Below are 17,521 nucleotides of genomic sequence, written 5' to 3'. Positions count from 1 at the left end.
AGACTTCTAACACTTTGGCCAGTTTTCCGTCCATGCCCCTGGCCCTAAAAGTTAATGTGCTTACAAAACATGCACCTTCTCTAACTCATACTGTTTTCCTCCCCATATTTGTTTACTCACTAGTCTAACGTTTTCTTTCCTGCTAAATCTGACAATTATTTGAGTTCCAGGGGCTGGAAAGAAGCCCCAGGAATCAGAGAGCTCCTACGAGAACTTGTTTCCAATGATAATAACTTCAGATGTCAGGGCTCAGTGTGGAGTTTGCTGCTTTTATGTCAGAGCTTTTAATGACTTGCAAAATCAGATTGTCTTTGGCTCAGATTTTATGGCTTTCTGTTTCCTGGTTATTCTTATTTCCTATATAATCCACGTGGCTTTTCTTCATGACCCTTTGGAAAACTTCTCTTGTCATGCTGTGTCAAACAAAGATCCTTGACAATCTGTAACCTGTTACAAAGATGAAATGATTTTTGTTTTTAACCCCATTTCCAAGTGATGTGAGATAGTCTTTAGGCTTGAAAGACTGGGCAGCTGCATGGCCACCATCAGTCTGCTTAACTCTCCTCTTAAAATGCTGAAGCTCAATTTACTGACGCTTTCTCCTGATTTTTATTTTCTCCTTAGCAGAGGAGAGCGTTCTCTATGATATAACTTAGACGCTGTTGTCACAGTTCAACCTCTTTTGCTCTTCTTTTTATATCAGATAGAAGACTTCTTAAAGGAGCTTTATTTTTCAATGCATCCCTTCCCCAAACCCACCACATTTTTTAAAGAAGCCACACATACATTTGTCTTCGGGAGTGTTCCTTTAAAATTGTAATACAATGTAATAGACCTTTTCCTATTGGTAAGACAAGGAAACTATGGTACTTGTGTTTATATAACATAGTATCAAGGCATTTATTAAGTAACCAAAATTAAGTGTCGGTCTTTCAGCTCCAGGCTAACCTGTTCATTTCTTTATTGAGGTTAAGCCTGGAAGTCAAAGTATAACCTTCACAGTGTTGTTGGGACCATTTCTGTCATCTTTACTGAGAAATTAGAATCACAATGTCAGTATAATCTGAAAGGATGTTGGGAAAGGTCGTGGAGAAGATGTGACCACTGGTTGACCTGTGAGTTGGACCCATGCAATTAGAGGCTTCTTACCCTGGTCCTTGTTCTTGGAATATGGGTTCTGCTTGCCTTCCCCACTCCCAGACCTACCCTCAAGGACCCAGCCTTGAGATCATGATGTGATGTTGAGACAATCTGGACAATATACATGACTGAACCCAGTTAAAGCCTCCTTATAAACTTGTAAGATTTGGCAGGCAGGAGCTTACAAACCAACAAAGGGGGTGAATTGGTTGTCTGGTGCAAACTTTTCTGACACAGTGGTTTCTTCTTGAGGCATCATTGAGTGTGGTTTCAGATCGCATGCTAGTGGTAACTAATTCATTACTCGGCGGAGTTCCAATTATTACATAGACTTCTCTTATATTCTGTTGCTTCTTGTTAATTTTCACCCATTTCCCCCAGTTCTGCACTTAGGAGCTGCTTCTGCACTTAGGAGCTGCATAAAATTAATCTATTTTTCATATAAAAACTCTTCAAAAATTTAAAAATACCCACATTATACTCTTGACATTTTTCTCTCTATACCAAACACCCGCAGTCTTCAACTTTTCCTCCTGGGCCATATTTTCATACTCTTTCATCATAAAGGATGCTTAATGAACTCTAATCATTTCATAATGAAGTGTGATTTCCTTTCTTTTTGGCTACTGTCTATTTAAAAATAAGCTTTGAATTTTGCCTGGAATTATTATCGTACTGAATACACAGTGGAATCCACCCTCTTTCCCTTTGTGAACAGTTACTCAAAATTGGTTTGTTTTCTCCTGCCACTTCTATGTCCAAATTTACTCATTTAATCTATCTTAAAGCAAATCTGAAGACACAGAGTTCTGTGGATAAAGGTCGGGGGGATGAAGTTTTTAATGGATCTCCCAGTACGCAAAGTCTGAAAAAGACTGAGCACATGGGACCTCACCTTCTCTACTTAATAAAGTAAAAAGGGATTTCCCTCTTTGCCATAGACACCATGTAGGAGGCGAACTCATTCTTCCTGTAGGATAGTGCTTCTCAGATTGTAAGGAGCATGCAAATTCCCTGGGGATTTTTTTTTTTTTAACCTGGGGATCTTTTAAAATGCATATTGTGATTTAGTCTGTCTGAGATGGAGCAGGGATCTTGCATCTCTACTAAGCTCCCAGGAGAATCCTATGCCTTTGCTCCATGAACCATCCTTGGACCAGCACTGTCCAGTAGGAATCTAAGGTGAGACACAAATGTGAATCACATATGTAATTTTTAATTTCCTAGCATGCATTTTAAAAATGCAAAAAGAAGTGGGTCAGGTGAAATTAATTGTAATAATATACCTTATTTAACTCAACACAGCTTAAATACATTTTAATATGCAATCAGCATAAAAAAGATATTTTAAATTATTTTTTAATTATGTATTGAAAATTTGTATGTGTTTTATACTCTCTCTCCTATTTTTGGACTGGCCACATTTCACATTCCATAGCCGTATGTGCGTACATGGCACCTGACTAACATACTGGATAGCTTAACTGTAGATTTCGGGATTTGGATTGTTCAGAACCAGAAATAACACAAATAATTAATATTTGCTGATGCTTACTTTGTCCATGACACTGTTATAAGATGTGAATGCCATAAAAATGCTTTAAATGAATAATCTCATAAAATCCTTATAACATCCCTATCCCATAAGCAACATTATTATCCCCATCATAGATATGAATAAAGTGAAGTTAGCAGTAGCCGGCCTGAAGTTACAATGGCAGGACTAAGATTCTTATCCAAAGAGTGTGAGTCTGGAGCCCAAGCTGTTAATCATTGCTCCAGGACAGAGGGCCCTGTGAGGGAGGCTGGTCCTCCGGGAATGGGAGCAGCAGGCTTGGCCTTGGTCTGGCCTTGGAAAGGCCAGGCAAGACGATTCCCTGTGGAAGCATGACCACTAAACTCCAGTGCTGAGTTTCAAATTTATTTTTAGGTGATGTATTTTCCCTATGGTATTTTTAAGTCTCTTGTACCATTGATTGACCTCTATAGCTTAGTAAGAGAGACCTCCTGTTGTCATTGTTGACGGTACCTGTGGGAATTCAGTTTGGTGGGGAAGCTTGGGGGATCTTGTGAATTCATTTGCAGAGAAAGTGACAGAGACATCTGGGTCAGCTGGATCAGTGGTCCACAGGGTGCTGGGACCAACCTCAGGACACGCATTGGCAATGTGGGGTCATATCTTCTAATAGCCACAGGGGATAAGGGCTTGAATGATGTAGTTTGAATGTCAGAGGGAAACAGCCAGCCTCTGGGGCCCTTCTCTCTCATCTCAACAGCGGTTGAGTCATTGGTTATCTACATTTCCTGCCCATTCTGGGCTGTAATTTACCTGGAACTGGAGGCTAACTTTATTTTGAAAAGCTACATGATCTCTTTGCCAATATTAGATTTTTGATCCCTTTTTAACCGACTTGTTTATATCCTTTTCAGAGGTAGACAAGGATTTCAGTAGTAACAGCAACAATGAGAGTTTGAAAGGTAAATTACCACATGGTGCCCAAGAAAGAGGCTCTTGACTCAAAATGCTGAATTCAGACTTTTGCCCATATCTTCTGGTAGCTGTGTGACCTAGACAAAGTCACTTGCTCTCTGAATCTCAGTTCCTCTGATCCTAAAGTAAGGGTAACAATACCATTGGTCTCCCAGGGCTGTTATAACATCATAGAAAATAGTAAACGTGAAATGCTTAGCTTCATGCCTTGTACTTAGGAAATATTCAGCGAGTATTAACTCTTAAACGATTATTACCATTCTTCTCCTTATAGCTTATTATTCATTTGCCCCAGCTGAAAAATCATCCTGTCGCTTTCCTTATTTTTCTTACATAAAACTTTTAAAGTGCCCATTCCCCTCTTTTGGCTTTCTTTAGCAATTTTGTAGGCCCAGTTTATTACAAGGCTTAGCCCTTAGAACATTATTATGATGCCATGCTGAAGTCACTAAAATGTGTTCCTGGCTGTGTTTCCTTTTTTGTATATTTGTGCAAGACTTTAAAATGTGTGCTCATCGGAGAGCCCCCTTGTAGCCCAAAAGGCCCCCTTGGAGCTTTATCCTATTTAATCCTCTTTGGGGTTCTTGTAGTTGTGGGGGTCAAGATTCCTTTTGGGGGAGGCTACACCTCAAAGTGTATTATATCTTAAGAGATCTAACATATGAGTTTTCTCTGATCATTTTGGATTTCTAAAATCTGGTCTGCAAGGCTAGCTTAGTCTTCTCTCTGTCAGATTCCACAAGAACTTGAAGGGAACCCGGAAGGGCCCAAACCATCACAGGTGGTTACCACCCTTGACCCATCTCCATCTTGGAACAAGACTGGGGTTCGGCACGCAATCTTCAAACAAGAGTTCTGGTGCAGTAATGATTTACTGAGTAATGGATGTTTTCCTGAAGATTTAAAGGAAAAGAAAACTGGAGAGGCACATCCTACTTCAATTTCACTTAATAGTGTTCCTCCTCAGGCTGCACTGTTCTTCCTCAGGATCATCTTTGCAATTTATATCTTCTGGTGGCCTCTTTATCTCCTTTTTTACTTTAAACTCTTACCTTTTCCTCTTCCTCCTCCTCCTCTTCCTGTTCCTTTCCCTTCTGCTTCCTTCTTCCCTCTCCTTGTCCTTCAAATTCAAGTATTTTCTTGTTAACATTCTGCACTTAGCAAATCAAAAGCTTGGGGTTTAGGAAAAGAATGTCCATATACTGTGACCAAATAAGCTGTAGGGGACAGAACCTCAGTGAATCCCATTCACAATGCTTCCTGCCGAAGCACTACTCATGTCTACACTGCCAATAGATAACTTCTCCTTTGTCAGGCTTTGTTTGGGATAGCAGCTTCTTTTCCTACTTCTTTATAATTTCAGCTATGAAATGCTGTTGGTAGAATTTTCCAGATGCTGTTCTTTTAGTTAAATGAGATTTTTATAAAGCATTTACACTGCCGAAATTCTCATTTTACCCTAACTTACCTCTGTGATTTTTAATTGGGTTACAATTTACATATAGTAATAAGTTGAGATGGTAAATGCGTGTTTTGATGAATGCATGTCCAAACAAGTATTTCTACTGCCCCAGAAAGTTCCTTCTGCCCCTTCCCAGTCCGTCCCATTCTACTTCCCTCCCAGTCCCCATCAGAAGCAACTGTTCATCTGATTTCTATGACCTGCAGTTAGTTTATACCGTTCTAGGATTTTCTATAAATGGAATTATATAATATGTACTTTCTTTGGGTTGTCTTTCACTTGGCATAGAATTCCTAGATTCCATCCAAGTTGTCCTTATGTTATAGGGTAATATTCCCTTGTATGAATACAGCACAGCTTATTTATACATTTTCCCCTTGGTTGACATCAGGATTGTTTTTCACTATTATTTACAAAGTCATTAGGAACATTCTTTGTGCAGGGCTTTTTGTGAACAAATCCTTTCATTTTTCTTGGGTAACCACATAAGAATGCAATTGCTGGATAATGTGGCAGGTATAGTATTATCAGAATATTTCAAATCCTTTTTTTTTTTTTCCTAAATGGCTGGTACCATTGTACACTTTTGCCAGCTGTATGTAAATATGAGGTTCTTGTCTTATATCCTTACCAGCATTGAGCTTTTTCAGACTTTTTACTTTTGACTATTTTGTTGGATATTGTAGTTTTAATTTGAATTTCCCTAGTGACTAACAGTGGAACACGTCTTCATGTGCTCATTGTATATCATTTGTGAAGTTGGAATCTTTTCACCGTTGGGGAAAGTGTTGTGATAGATTTTCAGTCTAGGATAATAAAGCACAGGCTGTGTCCTCCAGGTTGGCTGGGCTTGTCATTCTCTCCAAAGACTACTTCTCGCCCTCTGTCTCTTCTTGTACCTCCCCTGAGCTGCCTGCCATGTGTTTAGAGTCACTGATTTCTAAGCACATGAGCAAGGCTGTGAATTTAATGTGAAAACGTATGTGAAACCACTGTGCTCTGTAAGTTCTACAAATCTGAATTATATTCCTACCTCCTTTTTAATATGGAATTGTTGGGTTCTTCTGATGGTAGTTGTGTGCCGTATTTTAGTTGAGGGCCCTTGCCCAGCAAGTCATGGTGTACTTACAATATCCTATGAACCTCCTTTTGCTATATTGCTTATTCATCCTGTATGGTGGTATCATTGCATTATTTAATATTATTAACATTAAATTATTAATTGTTTACTCCTGTGTGTTACTAAGCAAAGCTTCTACTGTCCTTTATTTCTGTCCTGTCATTCAGCATTCTCTCCTTCATGTATTAACATTTTGCAGCTCTATTTTGGTCGTTTTCTTCCTTTCCTTTCATTTGCAGCTTGAAGTACAGTCTATAATTATTCATGGAGTGCTAACTGCTGTGTTAATATGCATCCCCTACTGGAGGGACATGTTGCTGTTGATTGAGGGTCAGTAGGCTATGTGCGTAGAATTATTTTCAAGTAACGTTAACTAAATTGCACTTAGTCATCCCCATTCTCCAAGCAGAACACTGAGAAAGTCTTATACCGATGCTTTTCATGTTGAAAAGACTGAGCAAGTAATGAGAGAATCTGCTATTCTGGATCTAAACAAACACATTTTTGAGGCGATTTGGGTGCATTATAGAGACAGTGTGGTACAGAGACAAATCCACTCACAACCAGTGGTCCTGGAACATCCAGTAAACCAGGGGTTGCCCCACTAAAAGTGGACACCTGGTTTTAAGAGGAGGTTAAGGAGCGCGACAGAGAGGGGGATTTCCTTTCTCTATGCTTATAATGATTTGAATCCCAGTTACGGAATCCTAAACATTCCACTCCAAGCCTTTAAGTACTTTCCCAGTCAACGGGCCATGATTTTTGGTGGTGAATAAAAGGAGAGTTAGAGATTCCTCCAATCTGTCCTTTGTTTGATGCAGATATTGCCTTTGCCTTCATGATCCATTGTGAGATGCTCTAGGAAGCCCTCCATAGTAGAAATATTCTTGCTGAAATTCTCCTGTTAGAAATATATTCCTTTGGTTTAAGAACTTTGTTTAAATAAGCATCCTCAGTGAAAGGATAATACTTTATGCCAAATACCTTATGACATTATATGTCAAGGATACTGAACTAATTTAATGAGACTACATTGCATTTAATTTTCTACTTTTTTCTAATCACATTTTATTTATAAAAGAAATGCATTATTATGAAAAATTAGGTAGAGAATATATAGTCAAAAAGTTAAAATATTTCCCTCAAGTCTACCCTGGTAATCTCAGGAGTAATGTAAATTAACTGGCAAAATTATTTCCTGGTCTAACTTTGTGTGTACACAGCATACACACACACACACACACATCCAAAGGTGTGTGTGTGTGTGTGTGTGTGTGTCTGTGTGTGTTACAAAAAAGAAATCATACCTAGCATAATTTTCTCTAACTTGCCTTTGGTCACTTGATTTTCCATGATGGTGTATATATACAGAGTTCCCCCATTATAGAATTGCATAATGTCCATGGTGTGAGTTATCGTCATTAATTTCATCATTTCTATTAGAAAGTCATTTAGACCTTTGTTTCTTATAACAAATGGTGTTGAGGAGAACATCCAGCTATCTTCAGATAATGCTGAGGACATTCAGCTATACATCTAGCTTTGTTCAAATGTCAGCTGTCAATATTTTAATGAGATTCCTAGAAGTAGAATTGTTGGATTTGGGCATTTCATAGAAACTGCCAAAATTCCTTCCCCAAAATGCTGTGCCATTTCAAATTTCATTAACAATGTCAAAGCTTGCCAGTTTCTTTATATTTTGCCAATACTTCATATTCCTGCTGACTAGGCAAGAGAGAATCATAGTCTCCTTGTTTGAAGTTTATTTCCGTGATCATCAGTGAGAATTTATTCACCAAATATTTACTGTATGGTCATAATATGTGACCATAAAATATATATGTATATACTATATATTTACTCTGTATCCATTATATGCTAAGAACTATTTTAGACACTTGGAATACAGCCTTAAAGAAAGCATCTAAAGTTCTTCCTGTGGTATTTATCTTCTGATGGGAAGAGAGATAATGGATAGTTTGACAAAATACGTATGGGGGGTGATATGTGCGATGAAGAAAAATATTGCAGGGTACAAACCAAGATAATAATGAAGAGACAGCTGAGAGTGTGTATCACTTTAAATAGGAAAGTCAGAAAAATTCTTTTGCCAGAGGTGATATTTTAGCAGAGGCTTAAGTAAAGGAAGAGAGTGAGACTAAATCTCTGGAAAAAGAATATTCAAGGCAGAAGAAAAGGTGCAAAGACCTAGGGCAACCATGTGCTTAGTATATTTCCTGATGCAGCAAAGAGATTCTCACATGGAGGAGTGTGAGGCAGAAGAGACAGCAGGAGGCTTAGCTGGGGACTAGGGCAGAGGATGCAGAGAGTTGCTGGCCAAGGCAAACATTTGGGATTTAGTCAAATGTGATGAGATTTCAGATTTCAGTGGGCATTATCACATGCCAGTGGTGAATGAAGGGCAAGGCAATGCAAAGGTAAGGCTGCTTTGGGCAATAAGTGGTGCATTGTCTATACAGAATGCATAAGCAATAATAAGACTAATTAAAGAAAAATAGAGAACAGATTAATTGCTGCCAGGTTAATTGGTGTTGGGAGGGGGTGGAATGTGGCTATGATGGATAGCGCAAGAGAGCCTTATGATGATACAGAAGAGTTCTATGTCATGATTATGTTTCTGGTCACACAGATCTACATAGGAGAAAAAATTCATGGAGACACACACACACACACACACACACACACACACACACACACGAATGTATGTGAAGCTTATGAACTCTGAATAAGCATTGGATAGTGTACCAATATCCATTTCCTGGTTTTGATATTGTACTCTAGTGTACGTAAGGTACCATGAGGGAAACGTGGCAAAAGTATACAGGACCTTCAAGCACATTTTTGGTAATTTTATGTGAACCTGTAATTACACTGAAACAAAAAGCTTAAGAAAATTAGCTCCATGTGCCTACAGTTCCTAATAGTATCAGTGGTAAAATAACTTCTCCCTGGGGACAGCCCACGGTCCCTGTTCCAGCCTTGATGCTCACCATTACAGCCTCCCACTTAGGTTCCGTGTCCTTTCTCATCACCCTTGGCTGCTAGGCATTTCGATAGTGGATATAATGAATACAAATTTTAATAGAGAAGGTGACATAGATATAACTATAGCTTTGTTGAAACGACTACCAGGAACTTTCTCCATGTAGTTTTTTGTTTTTGATTTTTGTTTTTACGTATGTCACTCCATACTTCGATGGATAGTACACCTACAATATTTTTAAACAGAGAAAAAAGTTGTTATTAAATGTAGATAACTAAAACCTTATTTATTGTACTGTCTTATAAATTCTTAGTTTTTATTTGATGTTCTTAAATAATATAGGCAAGAGACATATATGAATAATAATGTTTGAGGTTCCAGGCCAAAATGGTGACATAGGAAAACCCTGAACTCACCTCTTACACAGATCCCATCAGATGACATCTATTTCTAGAGCAGTTCCTCCTGAAGAAGAGCAAAGCATGGGCTGAACAGCTTCTGTACAATAAAAGATAATGAGAATGGCAAACAGAAACACCAAGAGAGACAGAGATGGGGTAATGAAGGGGATGCCCCAGCCCCAAAGCTTTGAATTGCAGTGGGGAGGCATAGTACTGAAAGATGATGAACAGATTTGTCTGTCTTTGGATACAGCAAAAAAGCCAAGTATAAAAGCCAACTGGAATATAAAAGAGCCAGCCTTAGAACTCTTCCAAACAGTGAGAGAGCTGCTGGCTCTCTCTTTGGATGGGAGAGGCTGACACATGTAGTCTACACTCTTCCTTTACCATGAAAGTGCAGACTAGTGCACAGTCTGGGCACCCTAACTGACCTGAGTTGAGCCCCAGGACCTTAGCCCATACCATGTCCAGCTACCAGCATAGCTACAGGGCAATGCATGGGGGGGCACCCTTGGTTAGCACCCACTACAGCTCAAGCCTTGGCACCAAGGTGACACAGGTACCAAGCCCCTCCCAAAACACGTGAGACCCACATCACGTTGGCTTCAGATGGCCTGCTAGTCCCCCCTGGTACATAATACTTCAGACTCTCCCGCTGATGTCTACCTTAGATCTCTTTGGCCTGCCTGAGTGCCCCTGGGCAGAGACCTTCAGGTACCCCAGGTCCTTGCTTACATTGATTCCAGCCATCCCACCAAGTTACACCCTGCACTGAGCACCTTGGAACACTGTGGCTTATACCCATGTGAGCTTCAGCCATCTCTCTAGGTCACCCTCAGTGTGGAGAGACCTACGACAACCCAGCTTGCAACTACTTTGGCTTCAGGGCACATTTTGCACTGATCCCAGAGACCACATTAGCTCACACCCACTTTAGCTTTAGTTGTTCTGCCAGGGCTCCCACCCCAGAACTCCCTGGCCTATACCCTATTATTAAAAGTGCCCCTCTAGGCACCCTCTGTGCAGAGAGTCCAGAAACATCCTATTTTATATCCACATTTGCTTTAGCAATCTTGCCAAGGTGCCCTCTGCATTGAGGCCTGGGTCTGTTGACTTGTACCCACTTTAGTTTCAGTTATCCTCCCAAGACATCCTCTGTGCACAGAGCCCAGGCCCCTCCCAGCCCACACACGGCCTCAGCTGCAGCTAGCCTACAGGGTGCTGCCTGCACAAGCATCTCAGGATACCTCAATGAACACTCATTTCAGCTTCAGGTGTCCTGCTAGTGTGCTCACAGCATGTAGAACCCTCATGTGTTCACCCATGTAGAATACCCCATCTTGCATACACATCAGTTTTTATCTGTCTTATGAGGCCCTTTACTGCGTGGGAAGCCCTGGGACCTCCCAGCCTACTGTCTGACTTAGCTTATGCCACCTTGCCAGGGCACTCTCCTCACAGAAAGCCTCTGACACCCCAGATAATACACATTTTAGCTTCAGTTATCCCTTCAAGTTTCCCTCTGCATGTAGAACCTCAGGACATGACAACTTGCTCCTGCTTTAGCCTTAGCTGTCCTTCCATGGCATTAGCTCAATGGAGAGTCCAAGGACCACACCCATCTGTGCCCACTTCAGCTTTAACTATCTTGTTAGGGTGTTCACTACAGGGAGAACCCCAGGACCTCTAGTCCTTACCAGCCATAGCTCCAGCCAGGCAGCAGAAGTCAGCAAGCACACACAGTTTACATAGGAAATGACCATATACAAGACCATTCCTTCAAGTTAAGGAGAAGTAGGAGAAGTAGCTCTTTCACCTAATTCATAGAAAAAAAGAAAAAAAATGGGAAGACAGAGAAATGCACTCCGAAAGAAAGAAAATCACAGAACTTGAGAAAAAGAACTAAATGAAATGGAGGTAAGCAATATGCCTAATAAAGAATTTAAAATAATTGTTATAAAGAGGCTCACTGGGCTACAGAGAAGAGGGAGAGAACTCAGTAAGATCTTTAATAAAGAGATGGAAAAAAAGAAATATATATCAGAGTTGGAGAACACAATAACGAAATTAAAAACAAAAAGTAGAGGGAAATAACAGTAGATTAGATGATGCAGAAGAATAGATCAGTGCTCTGAAAAACAGGATGATGGGAAGCACTCAAGCTGAATGACAGAAAGACAAAAGAATTTTAAAAATGGGGGATAAGTTAAGAGATCTCTTGACCAACATGAAACAAACAAACATTCATACTATAGGGGTCTCAGAAGAGGAGAGAGAGAGAGAGAACGGGGCAAAAAACTTATTTGAAGAAATAATAGCTGAAAACTTCCCAATCCTGGGAGAAGATACAGAGCTCCAGGTTCAAGAAGCACAGAGATGCCCTGAAGAAGGTCTGTGCCATGACATATACTAGTTAAATGTTAAAGGTTAAAGATAAAGACAGTTTTTTAAAAGATTTTATTTAATGATTTGATAGAGAGCATGACTAGGGATAGGACTAGAGGGAGACACAGGCTACCTGCTGAGCAGGGGGCCCAATGTGGGGCTGGATCCCAAGACCTTGAGATCATCACCCAAGCTGAAGGAAGACACATACCCAACTGAGCCACCCAGCCACCCCAAAATAAAGACAATTTTAAAGCAGCAAGTAAGAAGCAAGAAGCTACCACAAGGAAGTCTTCATAAATCTATCCGCTGATTTATCAGCAGAAACTTTGCAGGCCTAAAGAGATTCTGTACTGAAAGGAATAGACCTACAAAGAGTATTCTATCCAGCAGCACGATTATTCTTATTTTAAGGAGAGAGAAAAAGTTTCCCAGACAAACAAAAGTTAGAGTTTATCACCATTTACTTGGCCTTACAGGAAATGTTAAAGGGTTTTCTTTAAGTGGAAAAGAAATGGACATAATTTGTTGTAAGCAAATTATGACTAAAATGTTGAAAAGTAAGATGACATATATGTAAAACATGGATGAATGAGTTAGAGAGAGGGAGAGGTCTTTTTTTTTAAAGATCATATTTGAACTTAAATCACCATTAACTTAATATAGACTACTATGTACTTACGACATTATATATAAACTTCATAGCAACCACAAACAAAAACCTGTAATAGATAAGATAAGAGAAAAAAATACAAACATAACACAACAAAACCTCATTAATTGTAAAGAAAAAGAGCAAGAGAAGAAGAAAGGAACAGAGAACTACAAAAAAAAAAAAAAAAAAGCCAGAAAACATCAACAAAGCGTCAAGAAGTGCACACCTGTCAATAATTACTTTAAATATAAAGGGACTGAATGCTCCAATAATTAGACATAGGGCAGCAGAATGAATTTAAAAAACCAAGATGTTTATATATACGTCTGGGAAGAGATTGACCTCAGACCTAAGGACACGTGCAGACTGAAAGAAAAGGGATGGAGGAACGTTTGCAATAATATGTAACTGAAAACAAACAAAAAAGCGGGAGTAGTATATACTCAGGCAAAATGCCTTTGTTTTGTTTTTTTTTATATTAAATTAAATTAACACAGGGTATATTATTTGTTTCAGAAGGCGGGTTCAGTGATTCATCAGTTGTAAATTACTCCCAGTGCTCTTTACATCTCATGCCCTCCTTAATGTCTATCATCCAGTTACCTCATCACTCTACCCACCACCCCTCCAGCAGCCCTCAGTTTGTTTCCTATAATTAAAAGTCTCTTATGGGAGGGGAACAATAAGATGAAATCAGAGAGGGAGACAAACCACAAATAGCCTTTAAAACAAGACTGTAGCAGGAGACAGAGCATTACATAATGATAAAGGGATCAAGCCAACAAGAAGATACGTCAATTGTAAATATGTATACAGCCAAGATTGGAACAGCTAAATATATAAAACAAATATTAACAGATATAAAGAGAAAAATTTATGGTAATGCACAATGGTAGGGGACTTAACAGCACACTTACGTCAGTGGATAGTCATCCAGGCAGAAAATCAATAAGGAAATAGTGTCTTTGAATGACACATTAGAATAGATAGACCTACAGATATATACAAAATATTCCATCTGAAGACAGTGAGTAGGTATTTGTTCAAGTGCACATGAAGCATTCTCCAGAATAGATCAAATGTTAAGGCATAAACCAATTCTCAATAAATGGAAGAAGATTGAAGTCATAACATGTAACTTTTCTGGCCAAAGCATTATGAAACTAGAAATCAATCTCAAGGGGCGCCTGTGGCTCAGTAGATTAAACCTCTTCATTTGGCTCGGATCATGATCTCAGGGTCCTGGGATTGAGTCCTGCATCATGCTCTGTGCTCGGCGGGGATCCTGCTTCCTCCTCTCTCTCTCTCTCTCTCTGCCTGCCTCTTTGCCTACTTATGATCTCTCTCTCTGTTAAATAAATAAAATAAAAAATCTTAAGGAAAGAATCTAGAAAAAAAACAGAAATATATGGGAGCCAAATGACGTGACACTAAATAACAGATGGGTCAAAAAACAATCAATGAAGAAATTAAAAAAAAAAATACCTCAGAGAAAGAAAAATGAAAGCACATTTGTCCAAATTATTTGGGATGTAGCCAAAAGCAGTTCTAAAAGGGAAGTATTTAGCAATACAGGCTTACCTTTAGAAGCAAGAAAAAGCTCAAACAATCTAATCTTACACCTAAAGAAACTAGAAAAATAAGAAAAAACAAAGTTGAAGGTGAGTAAAAGAAAGGGAATAATAAAGATTAGAGCAGAAATAAATGACATAAAGACTGGGGGAAAAATCAAAATAGTCAATGAACCCAGAAGCTGGTTCTTTGAATAGATAAAGAAAACTGATAAATCCTTCATCAGACTCATCAAGATTCAAAGAAGAAAAAAAGGACTCTAATAAATGAAGAAGTAACAACTGACATCACTGCAATGCAAGGGATTAAAAGAGAATGCTACAAAAATTATGTGCCAACAGTTTGGACACTTTAGAAGAAATGAATAAATTCCTAGAAACAGAATCTTCTAACACTAAAGCAGAAAGTAATAGAAAATCTAAACAGGCCAATTACTAGAAACAAAACCAAACTGGTGATCAAAAACTTCTAAAAACAAATGCCCAGGACCAGATGGATTCACAGGTGAATTCTACCAAATATTTAAAGAAAAGTTAATATTTACTCTCCTCAATCTATTCAAAAAGTGAAGAGGAAGGAAAACTTCCAAACACATTCCATGAGGCTAGCACTACTCTGGTTCCAAGACAGAAAAAGACACCACAAAAAAGAAACTGTAGGACAATATCCCGATAAATATAGATACAAAAATCCTTAACACAATATCACCATACTGAATTCAACAGTATATTAAAAGTATTATTTGCCACAGTCATGTGGGATTTATTCCTAGGATGCAAGGATGGTTCAGTGTTTACAAATGAATCAATGTGACATACCACATTAATAAGAAGAATGATAGAAACCACATGATCATCTCAATAGATACAGAAAAAGCATTTGACAAAATTCAATCTCCATTCATAATAAAAGCTCTCAACAAAGTCGGTTTAGAGGAAGCATACCTTAACATAATAAAGGCCATGTACAAAAAACCCACAGCTAACAGTATACTCAATCGTGAAAAAACTGAGAGCATTTCCTCTAAGATTAGGAACAAGACAATAATGTCTACTCTCACCCCTTATTTAACATAGACCTAGAAGTCCTTGCCACACAATCAGATAAGAAAGATAAATAGGAAGCATCCATATTGGTAAAGTAGAAGTTAAATTGCCGGTATTTGCAGATGACATGATACTATACAGAGAAAATCCTGAAAACCCCACAAGGAAGAGAATTAGAAGTATAAATTGAATTCAGTAAAGTTGCAGAGTATGAAATCAATACCTAGAAATTGGTTGCATTTCTATGTGCTGATAGTAAAGTAGCATAAGGAAAAATTAAGAAAACAATCTCACTTATGATTGCACAAAAAAGAATAAAATACCTTGAATAAACTTAACTAAGGATGTGAGGGATCCACACTTTGAAAACTGTAAAACACTGATGAAAGAAATTGAGGATGACACAAACAAAGTAAAGATATCCCATGCTCCTGGTTTGGAATTAATGTTGTTAAAATGTTCAGACTACCCAACATGATCTACAAATTCAGTGCAATCCCTATCAAAAGACCAGCAACATTTTTCTTTAGAACTAGAACTAGAAAAAATAATACTAAAATTTAATGGGACCACAAAGTTTCTGACTAGCCAGTGCTTTTTTGAGAAGAAAAAAAAAAAAAAAAGCGGAGCTGGAAAGATCACAATTTCAGATTTCATATACTACAAAGCTGTGGTAATGAGAACGTTATGGTACTGGCACAAAAATAGACACATAGATCAGTGGAATAGAATAGAGAGCCAGAAATAAACCACAATTATATAGTCAATTCATCTATGGTAAAGGAGGTGAGAATATACAATGGGGAAAAGACAGTTTCTTCAATAAATGGTGCTAGGAAAACTGTACAGCTACATGTAAAAAAAAAAAAAAAATGAAACTGGACCACTTCTTAACACCACACACAAAAAAGAACTCAAATATTCAATGTATTAAAGACCTACATGTGAAAACACAAGCAGTAATTTCTCTGACATTGGGTGTAGAAACATTTTTTTAGATGTGCATCCTATGGAAAGGGGAGTAAAAGAAAAAATGAACTGTTAGGATCACATGAAAACTAAAAGCATTTGCATGAAGAAGGAAAACATCAACAAAACAATAAGGCAAGGGGTGCCTGGGTGGCTCAGTGGGTTGAAAACTCTGCCTTCAGCTTAGGTCATGATCAGGGTCCTGGGATCAAGCCCTGCATCTGGCTCTCTGCTCAGCAGGGAGCCTGCTTCCTTCTCTCTCTGCCTGCCTCTCTGTCTACTTGTGATCTCTCTCTCTGTGTCAAATAAATAAATAAAAACCTTTAAAAAAAGGAAGGCAGCATACTGAATGGCAGAATATTTTTGCCAACAATATATTTCAGAAGGGAATTAATATTAAAAATATATAGAGAACTTATACAATTCAACACCAAAACAATAAAACATAGGAACAAACCAAACAAGCAATCTGATTATTAAAAATGGGCAGAGAACCTAAATAAATATATTTCCAAAAAAGACAAGCAGATGGCCAACAGACTCATGAAAAGATGCTCAACATCATTAATCATCAGGGAAAAGCAAATCAAACCACAAAGAGATATTACTTTACACCCGTCAGAATGGCTAAAGTCCTAAGACATGAAATAACAAATACTAGATCGAATATGTAGAAAAAGGAACCCTCATACACTGTAGATGTGAAATGTTAATTAGTGTAGCAACTTTGGAAAACAGTATGGTGGTTCCTTAGAAAATTAAAGATAGAAATACCATATAATCTAATAATTCCACTACCCAAAGATATTTACCCAAAGAAAATTAAAAATGCTAATTTGAAAAGATCTATGTACCTATTTGTTTATGACAATGTTATTTCTAATAGCCAAGATATAAAAGCAACCTAAATGTCCATTAGTAGATGAATGGATTAAAAAATAACAACAACAACAACAACAACAACAACAAACACAATGGAATATTACTTAGCCATAAAAAGGAATGAGCTCTTGCCATTTGAGACAACATGGGTGGACCCAGAGGATATAATGCTAATTGAAATAAGTCAGACAGAAAATGACAAATACCATGTGATATCACTCACATATGGAATCTAAAAAAAAAACAAACAAACAAACCCAAAACATATGAATAAACAAAAAGCAGAATGAGTCTTCTAAGTATAGAGAACAAACTGGTGTTTGCCACAGGAGAGGGTTATAGGAGAGTGGGCAAATTGAGTAAGGGGAGTGGGGCATATAGGCTTCCAGTTATT

General features: G+C 38.3%; 1 protein-coding gene across 3 annotated transcripts in view; it reads left to right on the top strand.

Moving 5' to 3' along the window:
• The window catches only part of THSD7B (thrombospondin type 1 domain containing 7B), an 855,837-nt gene that overhangs the window by 349,722 nt on the left and 488,594 nt on the right, over positions 1-17,521 (top strand). The window lies entirely within an intron of this gene.

The sequence above is a fragment of the Mustela erminea genome, chromosome 8, assembly GCF_009829155.1.
Source record: "Mustela erminea isolate mMusErm1 chromosome 8, mMusErm1.Pri, whole genome shotgun sequence".
Classification (NCBI taxonomy): Eukaryota; Metazoa; Chordata; class Mammalia; order Carnivora; family Mustelidae; genus Mustela; species Mustela erminea.
This window is presented reverse-complemented; position numbering and strand designations above follow the sequence as displayed.